The sequence below is a fragment of the Melanerpes formicivorus genome, unplaced genomic scaffold, assembly GCF_026170545.1.
Source record: "Melanerpes formicivorus ecotype bairdi unplaced genomic scaffold, bMelFor1.0.p_v2 SCAF_95, whole genome shotgun sequence".
Taxonomy (NCBI): domain Eukaryota; kingdom Metazoa; phylum Chordata; class Aves; order Piciformes; family Picidae; genus Melanerpes; species Melanerpes formicivorus.
In genome coordinates, this window is record NW_027142447.1 from 2,420,560 (window position 1) to 2,439,026 (window position 18,467).

The 18,467-nt window shown below is 50.3% G+C and overlaps 1 protein-coding gene across 2 annotated transcripts in view; it reads right to left on the reverse strand.

The window, feature by feature from the left end:
• The window catches only part of LOC137455283 (galactosylgalactosylxylosylprotein 3-beta-glucuronosyltransferase 1-like), a 40,327-nt gene extending 23,392 nt beyond the window's left edge, over window positions 1–16,935 (reverse strand). For both annotated transcript variants that reach the window (XM_068165957.1, XM_068165956.1), the window contains exon 1: window positions 16,757–16,935. The gene's annotated coding sequence lies outside the window, so the exon portion shown is untranslated. The remainder of the gene's footprint in view (window positions 1–16,756) is intronic.
• Between the last annotated feature and the right edge of the window lie 1,532 nt (window positions 16,936–18,467).

Consider the following 18,467-nt stretch of genomic DNA (forward strand, 5'->3'; position numbering starts at 1 on the left):
GCACCCTGAAGAATCAGAGCCCAGACCACTTACTGCAGAGAAATAATTGTGGGCAGAGGATGCCACGGGCAACAATCCCCTGGAGTTTTTATTTGGGAGTGCTGGCTGAGTTATGGGATCAATAAAAGCATTGTGCAAATAACACAATCACAGAAATACAGCATTGCCTTGGTTGGAAAAGACAGAATCACAGCATCAACCAGGTTGGAAGAGACCTCCAAGATCATCAAGTTCAACCAATCACCCAACCCTATCAAATAGGATAGGATAGGATAGGATAGGATAGGATAGGATAGGATAGGATAGGATAGGATAGGATAGAATAGAATAGGATAGGATAGGATAGGATAGGATAGGATAGGATAGGATAGGATAGGATAGGATAGAATAGAATAGAATAGAATAGAAGTTAACCAGGTTGGAAAAGACCTTTGAGATCATTGAGTCCAACCTATCATCCAACACCATCTAATCAACTAAACCATGGCACCAAGCACCCCATCCAGTCTCTTCCTAAACACCTCCAGTGATGGTGACTCCACCACCTCCCTGGGCAGCACATTCCAATGGTAAGTCACTCTCCATGAAGAATGTCTTCCTAACATCCAGCCCAAACCTCCCCTGGTGCAGCTTAAGACTGTGTCCTCTTGTGGTGCTGGCTTCCTGGGAGAAGAGACCAACCCCCACCTGTCTACAACCTCCCTTCAGGTAGTTGTAGACAGCAATAAGGTCACCCCTGAGCCTCCTCAAGATCCTTGCCTGAGCCTTCTCCTTAAGATCCTCAACTGTCAAGCCAACACTACCATGCCCACTTAAAACATGTCTATGAGTGCAATGTCTGGATAGTTTTTGAACACCTTCAGGGAGGGTGACTCCACCACTTCCCTGGGCAGCTTCTTCCAATGCCTGACCCCTCTTTCAGTAAAGAATTTTTTTTCTAATACCCATTCTAAGCCTCCCCTGGCACAACTTGAGACTGTTGGCTCTCTTCCTATCACTTGCTGCTATGTAGAAGAGACAAACACTCACAAGTGGGGGTTGGTCTCTTCTCCTAGGCAACCAGAACCAGAACAAGAGGACACAGTCTCAAGCTGCATCAGGGGAAGTTTAGGCTGGAGGTGAGGAGAAAGTTCTTCACAGAAAGAGTTGTGGCCATTGGAATGTGCTGCACAGGGAGGTGGTGGAGTCACCATCCCTGGAGGTGTTCATAAAGGGATTGGACATGGCACTTGGTGCCATGGTGTTGGTGTGACAGGTTGGACTTGATGATCTCAGAGGCCTTTTCCAACCTTGCTGATTCTATGATTCTGTGAGTCTGTGATCTCCTCTCCAGGTTTCCCCAGCCTCCTGCACTGCTTATTTACACTGCCTCCTTCAGACAATTGAGATGGATAGTCGTGGTCCTTCACTGGCAGCTGGGAAGCAAAGGAAGGAGATCCCAAACATCTGGACTTACCTCCATCAGCAGATGTTGTGCCCTGGGTGCAATGCTTTGAAACAGTGTTTCCTCCCAGGCCTATTATCCATTTATACCCAGCTTTATTTGTCCTTTGCTTTTTCCATAGGGAAGATGAGACTTTCACAGGGCTTGTTAACAGTAAACATGAAAAAATGCAAGTTCCCTGGGACTGACTTACACAAAAATAGACAAAATGGAAACATTTGGGCAGAACAATTTTCTTGGATGGCCACTCCATAGAGTAACCCAGCATGGATGCTGGCTGGCACTGATGAGTTGCCACCTGTGGTAGTTTAGGCTGGGTGCCTTCTGCTGCTGCCACACAAGATACACCTTTGGTGCCCCGGGTGTCCAGCCCAGTGGGTGGACACAGGAAGCTCCCTATTTCATTCCCATCATGTCCTGCTCCCTATAAATCCATCTGCAAGGTCTCACACTTCCTCTTTCTTCCCTCACCGCTACCGTGGGAGATGCTCCCTATCTGGTAATGGAGGGGGAGTTATCTCAAGGCCTCTTACGCCTGGCCAGGCCTAATGCCAAGAGGAAGAGAGGGAAGGGCAACCTCAGATCTGGCCAGCTGAGATTAGCCTAAGAGTGGAGGGGGGAGAAGAAAGAGCCCTGGGGGTTTTGGGTGTACCCTCAGGTGCGGAGAGGGGAGTGTTGGGATGCTTCTGGGTATGGTTTGGGATCTCCTTTGTCACTGTGCTTGTGGTTCTCTGTAAAATATTCTCTGCTTTTCCATTTAAACTTTCCACCACTTCTGCAATCTGTTTGTCTGAGTCTTGTTTTTCTGCCCTGGTGGGAGGCAAGGGAGAATCTGCCTTCCAACCCACAACACCACTACAGCAGGCAGGTCCTGGTTAAAGAGAAGTGAAAAGAGGAGACCAAAGTGGACATTGGAATGGGCTGCCCGGGGAGGTGGTGGAGTCACCGTCCCTGGAGGTGTTCAAGAGGGCATTGGATGTGGCACTTGAAGCCACAGTTTAGTTAGTCACGAGGTGTTGGGTGACAGGTTGGGCTTGATCATCTCTGAGCTCTTTTCCAACCTTATTGATTCTATGAGTCTATGATAAATTTGGGCAGAACATTTTTTGATGCATGGCCACTCCATAGAGTAACCCAGAACGGATGCAGGCTGGCACTGATGAGTTGCCACCACATCAGGCAGGCCCTGGTTAAAGGAGAGGTGGAAAGGGAAGACCAAAGTGGACATTGGCATGGGCTGCCCAGGGAGGTGGTGGAGTCACTGTTCTTGGAGGGATTGGACATGGCACTTGGAGCCATGGTTTAGCTAGTCTTTATTTAGAATAAGAATAAACCTTTATTTAGAATAAGCCAAACCAGGTTGGAAGAGACCTTCAAGATCATCGTGTCCAACCCATCAACCAATCCAACCCACCCAAACAGCTAACCCATGGCACCAAGTACCCCATCAAGTCTCCTCCTGAACACCTCCAGTGACAGCGACTCCACCACCTCCTTGGGCAGTCCATTCCAATGGGCAATCACTCTCTCTGCATAGAACTTCTTCCTAACATCCAACCTGAGCCTCCCCTGGTGCAGCCTGAGACTGTGTCCTCTTGTTCTCTTGGCTGCCTGGGAGAAGAGACCAACCTCTGCCTGTCTACAACCTCCCTTCAGGTAGTTGTAGAGGGTGATAAGGTCACCCCTGAGTCTCCTCTTCTCCAGGCTGAGCAATCCCAGCTCCCTCAGTCTTTCCTCATAGGGTTGTGTTCTAAACCCCTCACCAACTTCGTTGCCCTTCTCTGGACTTGTTCCAGCCAGTCAGCATCCTTCCTGAACTGAGGGGCCCAGAACTGAGGGGCCCAGTCATGAGGTGTTGGGTGACAGGTTGGACTGGATGATCTCTGAGGTCTTTTCCAACCTTATTGAGTCTATGACAAATTTGGGCAGAACATTTGTCATGGATGGCCACTCCATAGAGTAACCCAGAACGGATGCGGGCTGGCACTGATGAGTTGCCACCACATCAGGCAGGCCCTCATTTAATGAGAGGTGGAAAGAGCAGACCAGAGTGGACACTGATGGACATTTTTGCTGTTGCAGCTCCCCAAGCAGTGTGAAATGTGCTCATTCTGTAACTAGTCGAGACAGTCCAAAATGCTAATTCTGATTTCTTCCTCCAAATGAATCATCAGCACTCATTAGACCTGCCACTTGCTATGCAACACCCAAGTGCCATGCAGACACTCTTAAAAACAAATGGAGAATGGAGAAATAAAGTGGCACCTAGAGAATTGTCTCTTGCAATAGATAGATGTTATGGTCCACTGCTTGATTTGTACCTTAAATGCCACAGCTGATTTGTATAGCTGGGACTCGACTAAAAGAAACACCAGAATGAAAATCAGAGTCAGAGGACTGCAGTGTTTATACTCCTGCTCTCTGCATGTGAAATGAAAATGGTGGGAGGGAGTGAAGGAAAGAAGGGGCAGGAAAGTGACAGCTAGTGTCCTGCTAGGGTTGTCATAGAATCATAAAGGCTGGAGCAGACCTCTAAGATCACAAAGTCCAATTGCCACACCTTGAGTGCTGTGTCCAGTTCTGGGCCCCTCAATTTAAGAAGGACATTGAGATACTTGAATGTGTCCAGAGAAGGGCAACGAGGCTGGGGAGAGGGCTTGAACACAGCCCTGTGAGGAGAGGCTGAGGGAGCTGGGGTTGTTTAGCCTGGAGAAGAGGAGGCTCAGGGGAGACCTCATTGCTGTCTACAACTACCTGAAGGGAGGTTGTAGCCAGGAGGGAGTTGGCCTCTTCTCCCAGGCAACCAGCACCAGAACAAGAGGACACAGTCTCAAGCTGTGCCAGGGGAAGTTTAGGCTGGAGGTGAGGAGAAAGTTCTTCACTGAGAGAGTAATTGGCCATTGGAATGTGCTGCCCAGGGAGGTGGTGGAGTCACCATCCCTGGAGGTGTTCAAGAGGGGATTGGATGTGGCACTTGGTGCCATGGTTTAGTTAGTCATGAGGTGTTGGGTGACAGGTTGGACTTGATGATCTCTCAGGTCTTTTCCAACCTTACTGATTCTATGAGAGAAATAAGTTTTTCCTTATAGCAAAAGTGCAGAGGGGATGCATCTGGGCCAAAAGATGGAGCTGAGGAGCATCAAAAGCCAAATGCCCTTTTCTTACATGCATCCAGTCCTATCAGAAATAAAAGGTGCAGGTTTTAGTTTAGTTATTTTTCTTTCCATGTCTTGCTCTGGTAAAATGGAAGAAGCTTGTCTGTTGGGAAGGCAAGGAAGACTGTGAGGGAACTGAAGGCAGATGAGCTCACAGCTCAAGAAGCAAACTTCAGACTCTCTCTCTCTCTTAGAGTGTGGAGGACTTGCTTTAGGGCTTGCATGTGTAGAAATGGCTCTCTGCTCTGCTCCTGAATTGCACATTTAAGTAATTTGGGCTGAAAGTGGTCTTGCCTATGGTGTCTATAAACCATCTCTTGGGAGGGAGTTCAGCTTACACTGTCTGTGAATGTGTGCGCTTCAGGATGCTCAAGCTCTGGATGCAATACAAGATGCTGCCCTTATTGACGCTGCCTTCCAAGGTGGCAAGTTATCTGCTCTGTCTTCCTTTGAGCTTTGAGTGTGATCTTTGCACAGATACCAGCAACAAAACACAGGGAGATGCTTCTCCCCAGCTCCTGCTTCTCTGCACTCAAGGCTGCTGGGGAGTGCTGTTCGTTCTACCTCCCTTCTATGTGCATGGGTGACCTGTTGACCTTAGGCAGAATAACCAAGGAACAGGCACTTATCCGGAGAGGAAAGATGAACTTGGCTTGGTTTTTAACTTTGAGAGGCCTTTGAACTCACTTCAAAGGCAGATCAGGTTGGCCTGAAATGTCATGGCAGGCAAAGAGGAATCTCTCTTTGAAACAAGAAATGAGCTGTAAACTGTGACTCTCAGAGGTGCATTCTGGGGTGAACCTGTCTCTTTCCTTGTGCTGGGGGGAAGAAAGCACCCTCTGGTTATCAAAAAGCTTTCTGAGCACTGGGTCAGTTCATAGTCTCCCAAGGACAGTGATGCTGATAGAAGTGGCAGCTGCAGAACCAGAAAATGGATCTCTAGATGCTCAGGAATGCCTTAAGCAGAGGTTTGAGTTGTCCTTTCTAGACAATGAACTCCTTCCCCCCAGAAAGCACTTACAGCTGCTTCTCACAGTGTTTGTCCTTAACCAGATTCCGTGCAGTATGTGACTGGTAAACAGTCTTTCCTCTCTTCTTGCAGTAAAGTCTCCTTCAACTTATTAACTCCCTCCCAGCAGAAGGATGTTGGATGTTATCCAAATTGGGATAGCCTTAAGATGATGTTACTAATGTTGCTCCCATCCATTTCCTCCCCAGATCCCATATACCTTGGTATTTCTAAGATACAACAGGATGGAACCAAAAGCAGTTCTCTGTAAGGGCATTTGTGGAAGTCAGAGAGCCTCAGGTGAGGCATTCCCAGCTTACCATGTGCAAACTGCTGCCATACCTTATCAGTTCTGAAAAAAGTACTCCTGAAAGTCCAACAACAGTTTCTAGGGAGATCATTTGGGGCAATATGCTGAAACCTCTTGGGGAGGAAGATGGAAGAAACCTGCTTCTGATGCTGTAACTAATTTCTAGGCCATTTGTCTTTGTCCTGATGCTCAGGTCAGGACTCATGTTTGGGTTGGGAGAGGAATACCTAGTGTCAGATTTTATCTGCCTGAGAGGTGCAATGCAGAAGGGAGTACAAAAGAGCAGAAATCATGCCTGGAAGCTATTATGCACCAGTGTTTAACAGATGAAGGTCTTGGTTTGACTTCCAGGGTGCTACAATCCAAGTGTGGCTCGGCTTGCTGGACTGTGAATAAAATTTGCTGTTGATAGCTTACATAGTGCTGAATGGGAGCAGGTGTTGACAGGAGAGCCACAGAGGTCCTTTGCAGCACCTCCAGAAGAGGCTGCTAGGTGGGATGAAGCCTGCAGTGGCTAATGTGATGGGGAGCACAAGTGGGGGGGTCTGGATCTACTACATGCACTGCACTGGATTTATTCTCAAGAGGGTGACAAAAGAAGGGAGTGCCATGAATGAAGGCTCCTGGGAGTGGTAAAAGCAATTTTAAACTATCCTTTCCTAAAGAATCCTTAGGGGTAGGCTACATATACCCACAAAAGTTTCCATAGCATAGAGAAGAGAAGAGAAGAGAAGAGAAGAGAAGAGAAGAGAAGAGAAGAGAAGAGAAGAGAAGAGAAGAGAAGAGAAGAGAAGAGAAGAGAAGAGAAGAGAAGAGAAGAGAAGAGAAGAGAAGAGAAGAGAAGAGGGAAGAGGGAAGAGGGAAGAGGGAAGAGGGAAGAGGGAAGAGGGAAGAGGGAAGAGGGAAGAGGGAAGAGGGAAGAGGGAAGAGGGAAGAGGGAAGAGAGAAGAGAAGGAAGGAAGGGAAGGGAAGGGAAGGGAAGGGAAGGGAAGGGGAAGGGAAGGGAAGGGAAGGGAAGGGAAGGGAAGGGAAGGGAAGGGAAGGGAAGGGAAGGGAAGGGAAGGGAAGGGAAGGGAAGGGAAGGGAAGGGAAGGGAAGGGAAGGGAAGGGAAGGGAAGGGAAGGGAAGGGAAGGGAAGGGAAGGGAAGGGAAGGGAAGGGAAGGGAAGGGAAGGGAAGGGAAGGGAAGGGAAGGGAAGGGAAGGGAAGGGAAGGGAAGGGAAGGGAAGGGAAGGGAATTAACCAGGTTGGAAGAAACCACTGAGATCATCGAGTCCAACCTATCATCCAACACCATCTAATCAACTAAACCATGGCACCAAGCACCCCATCCAGTCTCTTCCTAAACACCTCCAGTGATGGTGACTCCACCACCTCCCTGGGCAGCACATTCCAATGGCCAATCACTCTTCCTGTGAAGTACTTCTTCCTAACCTCCAGCCTAAACCTCCCCTGGCACAGCTTGAGACTGTGTCCTCCTGTTCTGGTGCTGGTTGCCTGGGAGAAGAGGCCAGCACTGGTGACTGGATCTTAGCAAAGTGCTTAGCAGTGTCCTCCCTAAGAGCTTTGTGTCTTCCTTAATGCTCCAAGACTCCTCTTCTAACATAGAAATTAGAAACACCACTTCTGCTGTAAAGAAGGCTCCTGTTAGAATTTGAAAACACGCTGCCAAGTGCTGTAAGTTTGAGGAAAACACAAAACAGCGTGAGAGTTGCTAGCCAGAACTGGGAAGAAATGCTGGGATTAGTGGAGGAGCTATGGAGAAGCCTGTGCACTGCTGCAGTGCACTGCTGCAGTGCACTGCTGCAGTGCACTGCTGCAGTGCAAGAGGCGCTGCTATCCCGTGGTGGAGGAGAGATGAGTGAGCAAAGGCAGAGCGTGAGGCTGGGCTGGAGAGGGCACTTGACATTTCTAGTTGTTGACAAAACAGAAGCTGCAAGAGGTTGAACGGAGTAGGCTGGAAGAGTCAGTTCTAAGGGGAAATGAAAACAATGTAGTGGGGGAGAAATGCTGGCCAGGCTGAGATCTGCAACTTGATAGAGCTTCACAGAATCACCAAGGTTGGAAGAGACCTCAAAGATCATCAAGTCCAACATGTCACCACAGACCTCATGACTAAGCCATGGCACCAAGTGCCATGTCCAGTCCCCTCTTGAACACCTCCAGGGATGGGGACTCCACCACCTCCCTGGGCAGAACATTCCAATGGCTAACAACTCTCTCTGGGAAGAACTTTCTCCTCACCTCAAGCCTAAACTTCACCTGGTGCAGCTTGAGACTGTGTCCTCTCATTCTGGTGCTGGTTGCTTGAGAGAAGAGACCAAGCCTCTCCTGGCTACAACCACCCTTCAGGTAGTTGTAGAGAGCAATAAGGTCTCCCCTGAGCCTCCTCTTCTCCAGGCTAAACAATTCCAGCTCCCTCAGCCTCTCCTCGTAGGGCTTGTGCTCAAGCCTTGTTGCCCTTCTCCTTTCTAAAGGTCTGCCAGGGGACACCTCTGCTACCTGGAGTGAGTGGTTAATGCCCTTACCTCCTTTCCTATTGTTCCACAGAGAGGAGGAACTAGCATCATGCATGTCTGAGGGAGGAAAGAATCCTACTGTGCACCCTGGAGCAGTAGAATTTGTCAGCTTGCCTCCGACTGCCTAGCCCAGCTCTGCGATGCGGCTCAGCCAGGCTCGTGTTTGAGTTCAGCAGATGCTGCCTGTGAGCTTTGTGGCGGTGCACAGGGATAAGCAGGATTTGGTTTCTGTTTGCTTGCTAATTTGAGCCCCTGCTGCGAGATTTGGATGTTTCTGAGGATTTGATATTAGCTTTAATAATTAAAAAATGATTTCAGTGCTCAGTGATGAAGATGCATGATCCAGCCTTGAAGCCGCTCCGCAGCAGGACTCATTAAGGCGTGTATGAGTACAGAAAGATACCCTTGCCCCAGCGTCCTCTTGGAACGACTATCCACTCATCTAAACAAGATAAAGGTCTTTACAGGCCTCCTCTGAGGCCAGAGGATAAAGCACTCAGCTGTGAAACAAGATTTCGTGGTTCTTTTCCTGCCTTCCACTCCGCAGTCAGTATGGATCTGAGCAACTCGTTTCACCTGCTTCAGCGCCTCAGTTGCCCCACAGGTAAGATAAGCACAACAACACATAAACACTCTGGGGAAATGACTTTCAAGTGCCTAAGCTCATTAGAGGAGAAAACCAAATCAAGCCTTGCAATGAATAAAAGGTGTCTCAGCCCCTTCTCAGTAGCTTATACTAACCACACAGTTCCCATTGCCTTCTCAAAGCCCAATTTACAGTTAGGTAAGTACACGTGGCACTTGAAGCCATGGTTTAGTAGTCATGAGGTGATAGGTTGGACTTGAGGTGAGGAGAAAGTTCTTCCCAGAAAGAGTGATTGGCCATTGGGATGTGCTACCCAGGGAGGTGGTGGAGTCACCATCCCTGGAGGTGTTCAAGAAGGGATTGGGTGTCACACTTGAAGCCATGGTTTAGTTAGTCATGAGGTGTTGGGTGACAGGTTGGACTTGATGGTCTCTGAGGTCTTTTCCAACCTTATTGATTCTATGATTCTAGGATAGGGGAGAAAAAAGATCTTTTAGACCTATACCACCAGATGGTAGCCAAGTAGAGATGTTAAAATGCTACTATCCAGCTCAAATGATCTAATTTAAGCAAAGCCTGGTAAAGTATTTCTGGTTACCCTTCAAGGAGAAAGAGGGCCTGCCAGTTCTGGGGCAGGATCTAATTCTGCTCTGTACCACGTGTGAATGGAGAACAGTGATACTTCATGTGTTCTATTATCATAGAGTCATAGAATCAGTAAGGTTAGAAAAGACCTCAGAGATCATCGAGTCCAACCTACCACCCAACAGCTCATGACTAACTAAACCATGGCACCAAGTGCCACATCCAATCCCTTTTGGAACACCTCCAGGGATGGTGATTCCACCACCTCCCTGGGCAGCACATTCCAAAGGCCAATTCTCTTTCTGGGAAGAACTTTCTCCTCACCTTGAGCTTAAACTTCCCCTGGCACTGTGTCCTCTTGTTGTGGTGCTGGTTGCCTGGGAGAAGAGACCAACCCCCACCTGGCTACAACCTCCCTTCAGGTAGTTGTAGACAGCAATAAGGTCTCCCCTGAGCCTCCAGGCTAAACAACCCCAGCTCCCTCTGCGTCTCCTCACAGGGCTGTGCTCAAGGCCTCTCCCCAGCCTCGTTGCCCTTCTCTGCACACATTCAAGAGTCTCAATGTCCTTCTTAAATTGAGGAGCTCAGAACTGGACACAGGACTCAAGGTGTGGCCTAACCAGTGCTGAGTACAAGTGCAGGATGACCTCCCTGCTCCTGCTGGCCACACTATTATCATTCCCAGAGTCATTCACTGAATCTCTCAGGTAGTACCATTCTTCTCATGAGGAGAAACTGAAGCAGGGTGGAGGAAGCAGGTATAAAAGGAGACATTTTGATCCACAGTGTAAGAGTTGAAGTGTTCCTTGTTCTTAGGATTGCATGCTGAACATTGAACTTCATACTTGAAGGGACAAGCCTTGGATGGACCTTAGTGTGGGGTGGGCATAAAGGAAGCATAGATGAAAGGAAGATGAAGGAAGAAAAATGCATGTGGGTGAGGTACTAAAGTGTGACTGAAAGTGGTTCCTGACAAAAGAAGAGAGTACTGGAGGAAAGCTGAGGTTAATGGGAATGAAAGAAGAGGAGAAAGGAGGAGGAGGAATCAGCAAGGGTGAGGGAGCAGGTGACCAAGTGGGACAGCAAGCAGGGGGCACAGTCAGAGCATCTGAGTGCTCTCTGAAGAGATTGCCTATTTTGTTCCTGCCTTATTTTCTGTATGTGATCCTGCCTTAAAATGGCAGGAATGTGGCGGCACAGCACTGCCGCTCTGATTTATTAATTCCATCCCGTCCCACCAGCCCATAAAACAAAAGCATCTGTGTTTGCTCAAGAGGAGCAAATGAAGGGCCTCATTCACGTCAGAGGTGCAGAGGGAAGCTGGCAGATACAGGAAAGTCATCGGTGCCTCCTTCCTTTTCACCTTTGTGTGGATCTGGGCTGGGGGAAGGGCTGTGGCAGGGAGGGACACAGAGGATGGAGTATCAGGAGGGAGAAAGTTAAGATCTAGTGTGGGGTGTCCCTGCCCATGGCAGGGGGGTTGGAACTAGATGATCCTTGTAGTCCCTTCCAACCCTGACTGATACTATGATACTAAGACCATGCTGACGGTGTGTGCAGGAGAAAGTGGACGGGAGGACCCAACAAATGCACTAGGCTGGGGCACCTCCAGTGGGGAAAGCACCCCAGCACTGCAGAGAGGATCCTTTGCTGTCACTTAGGCTTGCCCAGCACTCATCTCTGAGGTGGCCCTCTGTGCAGTTTTGCCCCAGTGAATGGCAGTCCTATTGCTGTGGTCACAGCCAGGGCTTTCATGGAGCACAGCACTGCTTCTTCACTCAGAGCTATAAACATAACCATAAGAATAAAGTAAATCTGTGAGCTGTAGGTGAGCTGGAGGATGAATTACCCCTTACAGCTGTTTGCTAGCATACTTTCAGGCTGAGGAAGGATCAGAGTGAGGTGAATATTAACTACCCTACTTTAATGACTGGGGCATGAAGGGGATTTGAGCCAGCAGCTTCTACTCCTGCCAGGCAAGGATGAAGTGTGCTATTTCAAGCAAGAGGCACCATGAGACTTTTGTCAGACACAGAAGACCTTGCTAACACCACATTTCTACCTCTGCCCTTAGAGACAGTGTCTTTAGGAGCCAGGCTGCCCTGCCATGCCACAGGAGGAGCTTCACCTCACTGGGAGCAAGCTGCTGCTGCCTGCTTGGGCCTTGGTTTTTCCCCTCCAAGTTCTCCCACACGAGGCTCGCTGAAGAGCAATCCTGCTTTGCTAGCAGAATGCAGTTCCCATGTGCCCTGCACTCCCACACGCAAACCCACCGTGAACTTGCAGCATGAGACAACACTGCTGCTCTAAAATCTTTTATCCAGAGCTGGGATTGTCTGACTGCTAACTCTGTTCAGCTCCAAGTGATCCCAGCACTTTGCTTGGCTAGAGGCTGGCTGTACTGGGAATAAATGCCCTTGCTTTCTTTGCCAAGGGGCAATATCCAAAGAATAGGACAATACCATTTTCCTTTGTGATGCAGCATTATTCATAAACTAGCACCACACTCAGTTGCCAGGACGCTGGCATTCTGTTAAAATCCACAGCACAAGCAGGAGAAGCATCAGTGCAAGCACCACTGGATCAGCTCAGATCTCACCAGAACTTAACCTGAACCTGCTGCATCTGACAAGAGTCAAACCTGTGAGAGCCAGGTGTCAGCACACAGTGTGGAAAACACTTATTGTTGGCTTCTGCATGGAAATGAAATGATTGTCCAGTGATCTTCACTGGAAGATGTCTGTCTCCTTTTGTCCTCTGTCTCTCACATTCATCAGTGCTGTGGGTTTTGGAAGTCATAAGAAATCCTGTGCTAGACAATTTTAAGAGGTTGAATCCTGAAGAGTCAGAGGTATTTCAGATCAGCTGTCCTGTCCAGTGGTGAATGGTCTACTATCCATCAAAATGTCTCCCCTTTCCCTGAATCCTATGCTCAGCAACAGCAGCATCTTGTAGCAGCGAGTTCCATGAGCCACTAAGCACAGCACGGGGAAATACTTAACTTTTCTCATGAAATTGCTACCGTTCACATTGCCCACAATGCAGCCCAGTTGCTCTACCCAGAAAAGCCAGGCAGAGAAGCATTCGTTTTCCTTCTTCCACATTGTTGATGGCTTTGTTTTTCACCCCGATGTCCCCCCTCATTTGTCTCCTTGAGCCAACTACCCTGTATTAATGACTCTCTCCGTGCCTCAGGCATTAGTGGGATTACCCGCTCAGAGGGGGGAATGAACGACAAACGAAATCTAAAGGTCCCTGTACTGGAGCTGTGGATCCAAGCTCTGTGCCACAGCCCTGGGAAGCTGTGTCTCCTGAGGAAACTAAGCTCACATTTTATGAACCTGAGGAACTTGCAGAGTGCAGCGTTTTTGTCTCGGGGAGAAGGATCTCAGGCAGTCCCTCACGCTGCGCAGTGGAGGAAGCCAACAAGGCAGTTGATTGAACACTTGGGAACGCTGGCAAAGTAGATAAATTTGAGCTCTTAAGCAAAGACCTTTGGGAGCACTAATGTCACATGAGAGTGAGCTAGAAGAGACTTCAAGCTCTTAATTATGAGCTTGCAGAGCTTCAAACAGCACGGAAGGCTAAGGGACCGAGTTTTCATGAATGTGTTGACTACTGGTCTGGGTGCAGTTTGGACACGTAACCCAACCTGGAAGTTGGGTCTGAGCAGTGGCCCTTTCAAAGGGCTGACTCTAGGCAGTCATCTACACCTGAGAGGAATTTACAGGTACCCACAGGTCTCATCCATGTGCTCTGTTGATTAGACTCTTTACAGTATTGGTCCGAGCCCTGTCAGGCTGAGCTGCTTCCCAGCAAGTGCTTCTCAAGAGATGCAGCGGCCTTGCCTGGGAGACAGATGATGTGGGGATGTCTCAGCTGTGCCACCCTCATCTGCAGTGTCTCCCTTGTAAAGTGGGGATAGTCATTCTGACAAACAGCTCCCTATGTGGGCAGGGAGTGCTCTCAATCACGTATGCAGAGTACTTTGAGATCTCAGGATGGGAAGCAGAGCAGACGTGCATAATGCTTTGTGATTAGAGAGGAAGGCCAGGAGCAAAAAGGACAGAGGGAATCTGCACTACTTCAGGGCCCTGCAGGTGTGTGGGACCTGGCTTCCATGCTGGTTTATTACCACCTTTTTAGGCTTCCTCTTTTATTAGGAATAATTATATGCGAGGAGGAAGGGGACAGATCTCATCTTTCCTGTGTACATCCTGCAGAATAATTGCAGAGGTTTCCCAGAGCAATTTTGCATACTCAGTAAAGGGCATCGTTAGGGACTATCAAATATCTCATCCCTCGTAGGCATGCATACAAAGGCTTGCAGCATACCTCAGGAGATCTCTTTATTGCTCCCAAATTTTGGGGATAGGAGAGACAACTGAGAGTGCTCAAGAGCAGGAAGAAGAGGCCTTGGAAAAATGCTCTGGGAGGTGAATGAGGTGGGTCCTCACAGCCAGGGCAGTAATGTTGCCTCCCAAGGCACTGGTGGGAAGCTGGGTGGCTGTGCTTGCAGAATCAGCACCCCAGGGGAGAGAGGCAATGAAGACCAGGAGAGTGTGCAAGGCAGTGCCCCTAGCAGGTGATTCTTATGGTGAAGAAGGGAGGAAAAACATCTGGGGGTATGGCTAGAGAGAATCCACTCAGGCTCCTGCCAGCAAGCTGCCTGCTAGGTATGACTTTGCTCTCAGACACTAAGGTCATCTCCTGGCCTGCTGCTGAAGCAGAGGTAGGTTCCCTGCCAGAAAGCACCTCTACTGGTGCTTCACAGGCAAGAAGAAAGGATGCTGGGTACACAGGAGACGCAGCATTCATCTGTCAAGTACCATCTTGGACACCTTGCATAGAAGATACCATTAGAGGACACAAACACTGTTCAGAAAGAGCTTCTCAAATCACATGAATGAAAGCAAGCAAGCTAAAGAATGTGAATTTAAGGGCTATACAATTTGGAAGTCTATTCTGTGTCGCATACATTTAGCTGCTGCACAGCTTTGTGCAGCTCCCTAGGCAACAGCCTTCCCAAATGACACCGCAACAAAGCCCCAAGGTGTGGGAACCTCTCTGGTTAAAAAGCTCTGCCACAGGAGCAAGTATTCTCAGCCCAAATGCTGAGTGTCTGGTGAGCGTCTTGTGAGTCAGGCTGAAGCCCTTTGCTGCAAAGGTGTCCACATCTCAGCCCCGATCTGTCAGCTGGCTGCGTTGCTTTGGGATTACAAGGTTGCCTAAATGGTTTATCAATCATTGTAATTATTGTTATTATTATTACTGCTACACTGAAAATGTCAAGGAAGCCACAAGCTTTAATTTGAGCTCACCCAGTTCCCCAAGCACCCGGCACGACGTGTCAGCTGCTCAGCATCTACCTCTGTACATCATCTGCCCTGCGGAGCCTTAACTCAGCACAGCCTGAAGTGCTTTGAAAGCAGATAATGAAGTTGGTCCAGGGAAGGAGGGAAGTGAGGAGCCACTGCCACCAGCCTCCTGGCCTTGCACTGCCCCAGCACAGCCAGACCTCAGCCACCAGTGCCCCAGGTGTGCCCACTAACTGATAGCTTCCAGGAAGCCATGGAGCAGGCATCGACTGAAAGTGATCCTGGCCCCTGCATCCTGCTTCAAGGCATGGAGAGAAGGGGATTGGCAGCATGCACAGCTGCAAGCAGATGTGCCGCAGTCTGTCACACACAGCTCTGCCAGTGGACCCTTCCTGCCTTGTAACCTTCTCTATGAACCTGAGACTGATCTCCCCATCATCTACCAAGGTGTCTCATTTTGGAGCAATGGTGGCCTCCCTTCTGTGAGCATCCCATCCCGCTTGGTTTTGTGTACCCATCTCCCAGCCTGCTCTGTGGTCCCTGCTCCTTGCCCTACCTGAGGCTGTTTGGCAGCCCAGGGAAGCACAGCACAAAGCTCACCATCTTTTTTCCCCTTTTGCACCAGGTGAAGTTTGAGCCTGACCAAAGGTGGGCACTCAGACTCACATGTGAAGCCACTTTTTCTCTGCTATGCTCTCTGTGTTCATGCTTTCCACAAGGAGGCCTTGTCTGGATCCAGGAAAGGAGCTGAAAGCACCTGCAGAAGCCGAACCTCTGGTAGGTTCACTCTCTGAGCTGTGCAGGCTTGAAGTTGCCAGCTGGGTATTTATTGCTTGCCATTACTACTCTGCTAAGGGATGCTTAGTGCTGCCCCCCTGATCCAGACAGCCTTTCTCCCAAGTGTGCACAGAAACTGCCCTTGGCAGGTATTCCTGGGGAGTTATTGAGGAACCAGCTGCTTCTCTGGCTGTCTTATCAGGAGGGTCACACTAGATGATCTCCAGAGGTCTCTTCCAATCCTTACTATTCTGGGATTCTCTCCACATTTGCAGCACCTGGACCGGGAAGGGGAGGTGGGATCTGCATTATTCCTCTCACAGCACTAGCTGCTGAGCCTACTTCTCCTCCTGTCCTGGCCCCGGGCTGGATGGGTGAGTGGCAACAGGACAACGAATAAAAGTACTTCCCAACTCACCTAGGAGCATCTGCCCTAAACTCTGCTCCAGAAAAAAACCAGCAAGTGCATCCCTCAGACAAGGCAAGAGTCAAAACGGGTTGAGACCTTCCCCAGATGCACCTCTGCGGAGCTCCTCACGGGGATGCCTGCTCGGTGTTGGCTCCCACCGGGGCTGCGTGTGCCTGCACACAAATCCCGTCACCCCCCCCCCGTGCTCCGGCTTCCCAGGATCTGTCACCAAAAGGCACTATGAAACGTTTTGGGGGTTCCCGGGACCTGAGTTTTGGTAACCCGGCTGGAGATCGTGGCAGCGTTGGGGTGGACAGACACCAGGGGATATTTCCCCACAGCTGGAAAATTCCAGTCTGGGAGTGGGATGTTGCACCTCTGGAAGATCCCCGGGTCGGGTTACGGGGGCTCTTGGGGTTCAAGGACACGGGCTCCCCGGGAATCGCCGGGGCACTGAGCACAGATGAAGTTTGGGGTAGTCGGCTGATGGTCGCCGGGCAGGGTACCCCTTCCAGAGCCCAGCACTGGGCACCTCGGGGGTCCACAAGGTCACCCCTTCATCCCCGACGCTCTCCCCACCCCCCAGAAAACAAATCGACCAAACCTAAACCCCGGCACCCCAGCACGGGGGGGAATCCCGCTTACCTGGCGAGATGCGCCGGTCAGGGCGGAGATGCTGGGGCACCGACCACAGGGCTGCACTGCACCGGGGGCTGCTGGGGGAGCATCAGGCGAAGGTGTGTCCTCACAGCCGCGCTGGGACTGGGACCGGGACCGGCCCCGGGACCGGCCCGTTCGTACTACCGGCGGATGGAGGCGGCCGCCTTCAGACAGCGCCGGCGATGCGGTTACGCGCGGCGCGGAGCCGATTTAAGGCCACCCTTGTGCCGGGGGTGGGGGGGAGCGCCGAGGGCCGGCTCCTGCGCGCCGCGCATCCCGCGGGGCTACCTTAAAGCCGCGAACGGGCGAGAGCGGAGCCGGCGAGAAGCAAAGCGGAGGGTGGGGAACGGGGGGTAGCGAAGGGGAGCGGAGCCCGGCCCCGCACCGCCGCCCAGCTGCTCCCGCCGCCCCGAACACCGGGAGCGCCGAGCCGCTCGGCTGGGCTTTCCTTTCTTTCCCTTGGAAAGGGAGGTTTGCCCGTCCCCAGGAGGGGCTGGGATTCGTTTTGTCTGTCTCGGGGGGCGTTTAGTTGGTAAGTGGGTACTGGTTTGATTTCTCGTACCCCATGGAGGCTACTCCAAGGAGGAGCCACCTGCCACGGGTAGAGACCGTGAGGGTTTGACCCAAGTCGGGGGGTACGGTGCTTCTGGGTTTTGGTTTCACAGAATCACGGAATGGTAGGGGTTGGAAGCGACCTCTGTAGATGATCTAGTCCAACCCCCCTGCTAGAGCAGCATCACCTATAGTAAATCACAGATAAACGTGCCCAAGCCGGTTTTGAAAGTCTCCAGAGAAGGAGACGCCACAATCTCTCTGGGTAGCCTGGTCCAGTGCTCTGGCATCCTCAAAGTAAACAAGTGCTCCCTTAAGTTCAAGTGAAACCTCCCTTGCTGTGATTTGCGCCTGCTGCCCCTTGCCCTATTGCTGGGCACCACTGAAAAGAGCCCAGCCCCATCCTCATGACCTACACCCTTAAGATGTTGATCAGTATCGACAAGATTTCCCCACTCACTGCCTGATGGCTCGAATGGCTGATGTGTACCTCAGTTTCCCTTCTAGCTGTGAGATGGGCAAGGAACATTAGTGCAACCACTTCCTTCTGCATTGACCCCTGGATGATTTCTTTGGCCACATGAGTAGCCACAGCCAATGCTTTATCTCTCAGCCTCCACCCAGCAGCAGATTATGTGGGAGAAGACAGTCCTGCTTTGTTTTATCCCTGACTGTCTCCCTTATGAACTGCATCTCCCAGCCATAAAGTCACCACACTGCTTGAAGTGGTCTGTATGAAGCGACTCTTCAACCTTTCACCTGGGGCTAAATGCACACAGGCTAGAAGGAGAAGTGAGGGCTGTCACACCTCAGCCCTACTCTAAGAGACTTCTTTGCAGCCACCTTCTTGCACAGGAATGAGCAGCACACTTCCAATCCCTGCTTACTCTCCTAGAATCATTAAGGCTGGGAAAGACATCAAAGATCCAACCATCAACCCAACACCACCATGCCCACTACACCAGGTCCCAAAGTGCCGTGTCTACATGTTTTTAAACACCTCCAGGGACAGTGACTCCACCACACCCTGGGGCAGCCTGTTTCAATGCCTGACCACTCTTGCAGTGATGAAATTTTCCTTAATATCCAACCTAAACATCCCCTGGCACAACTTGAGGCCATTTCCTCTTGTCCTATTGCTAGT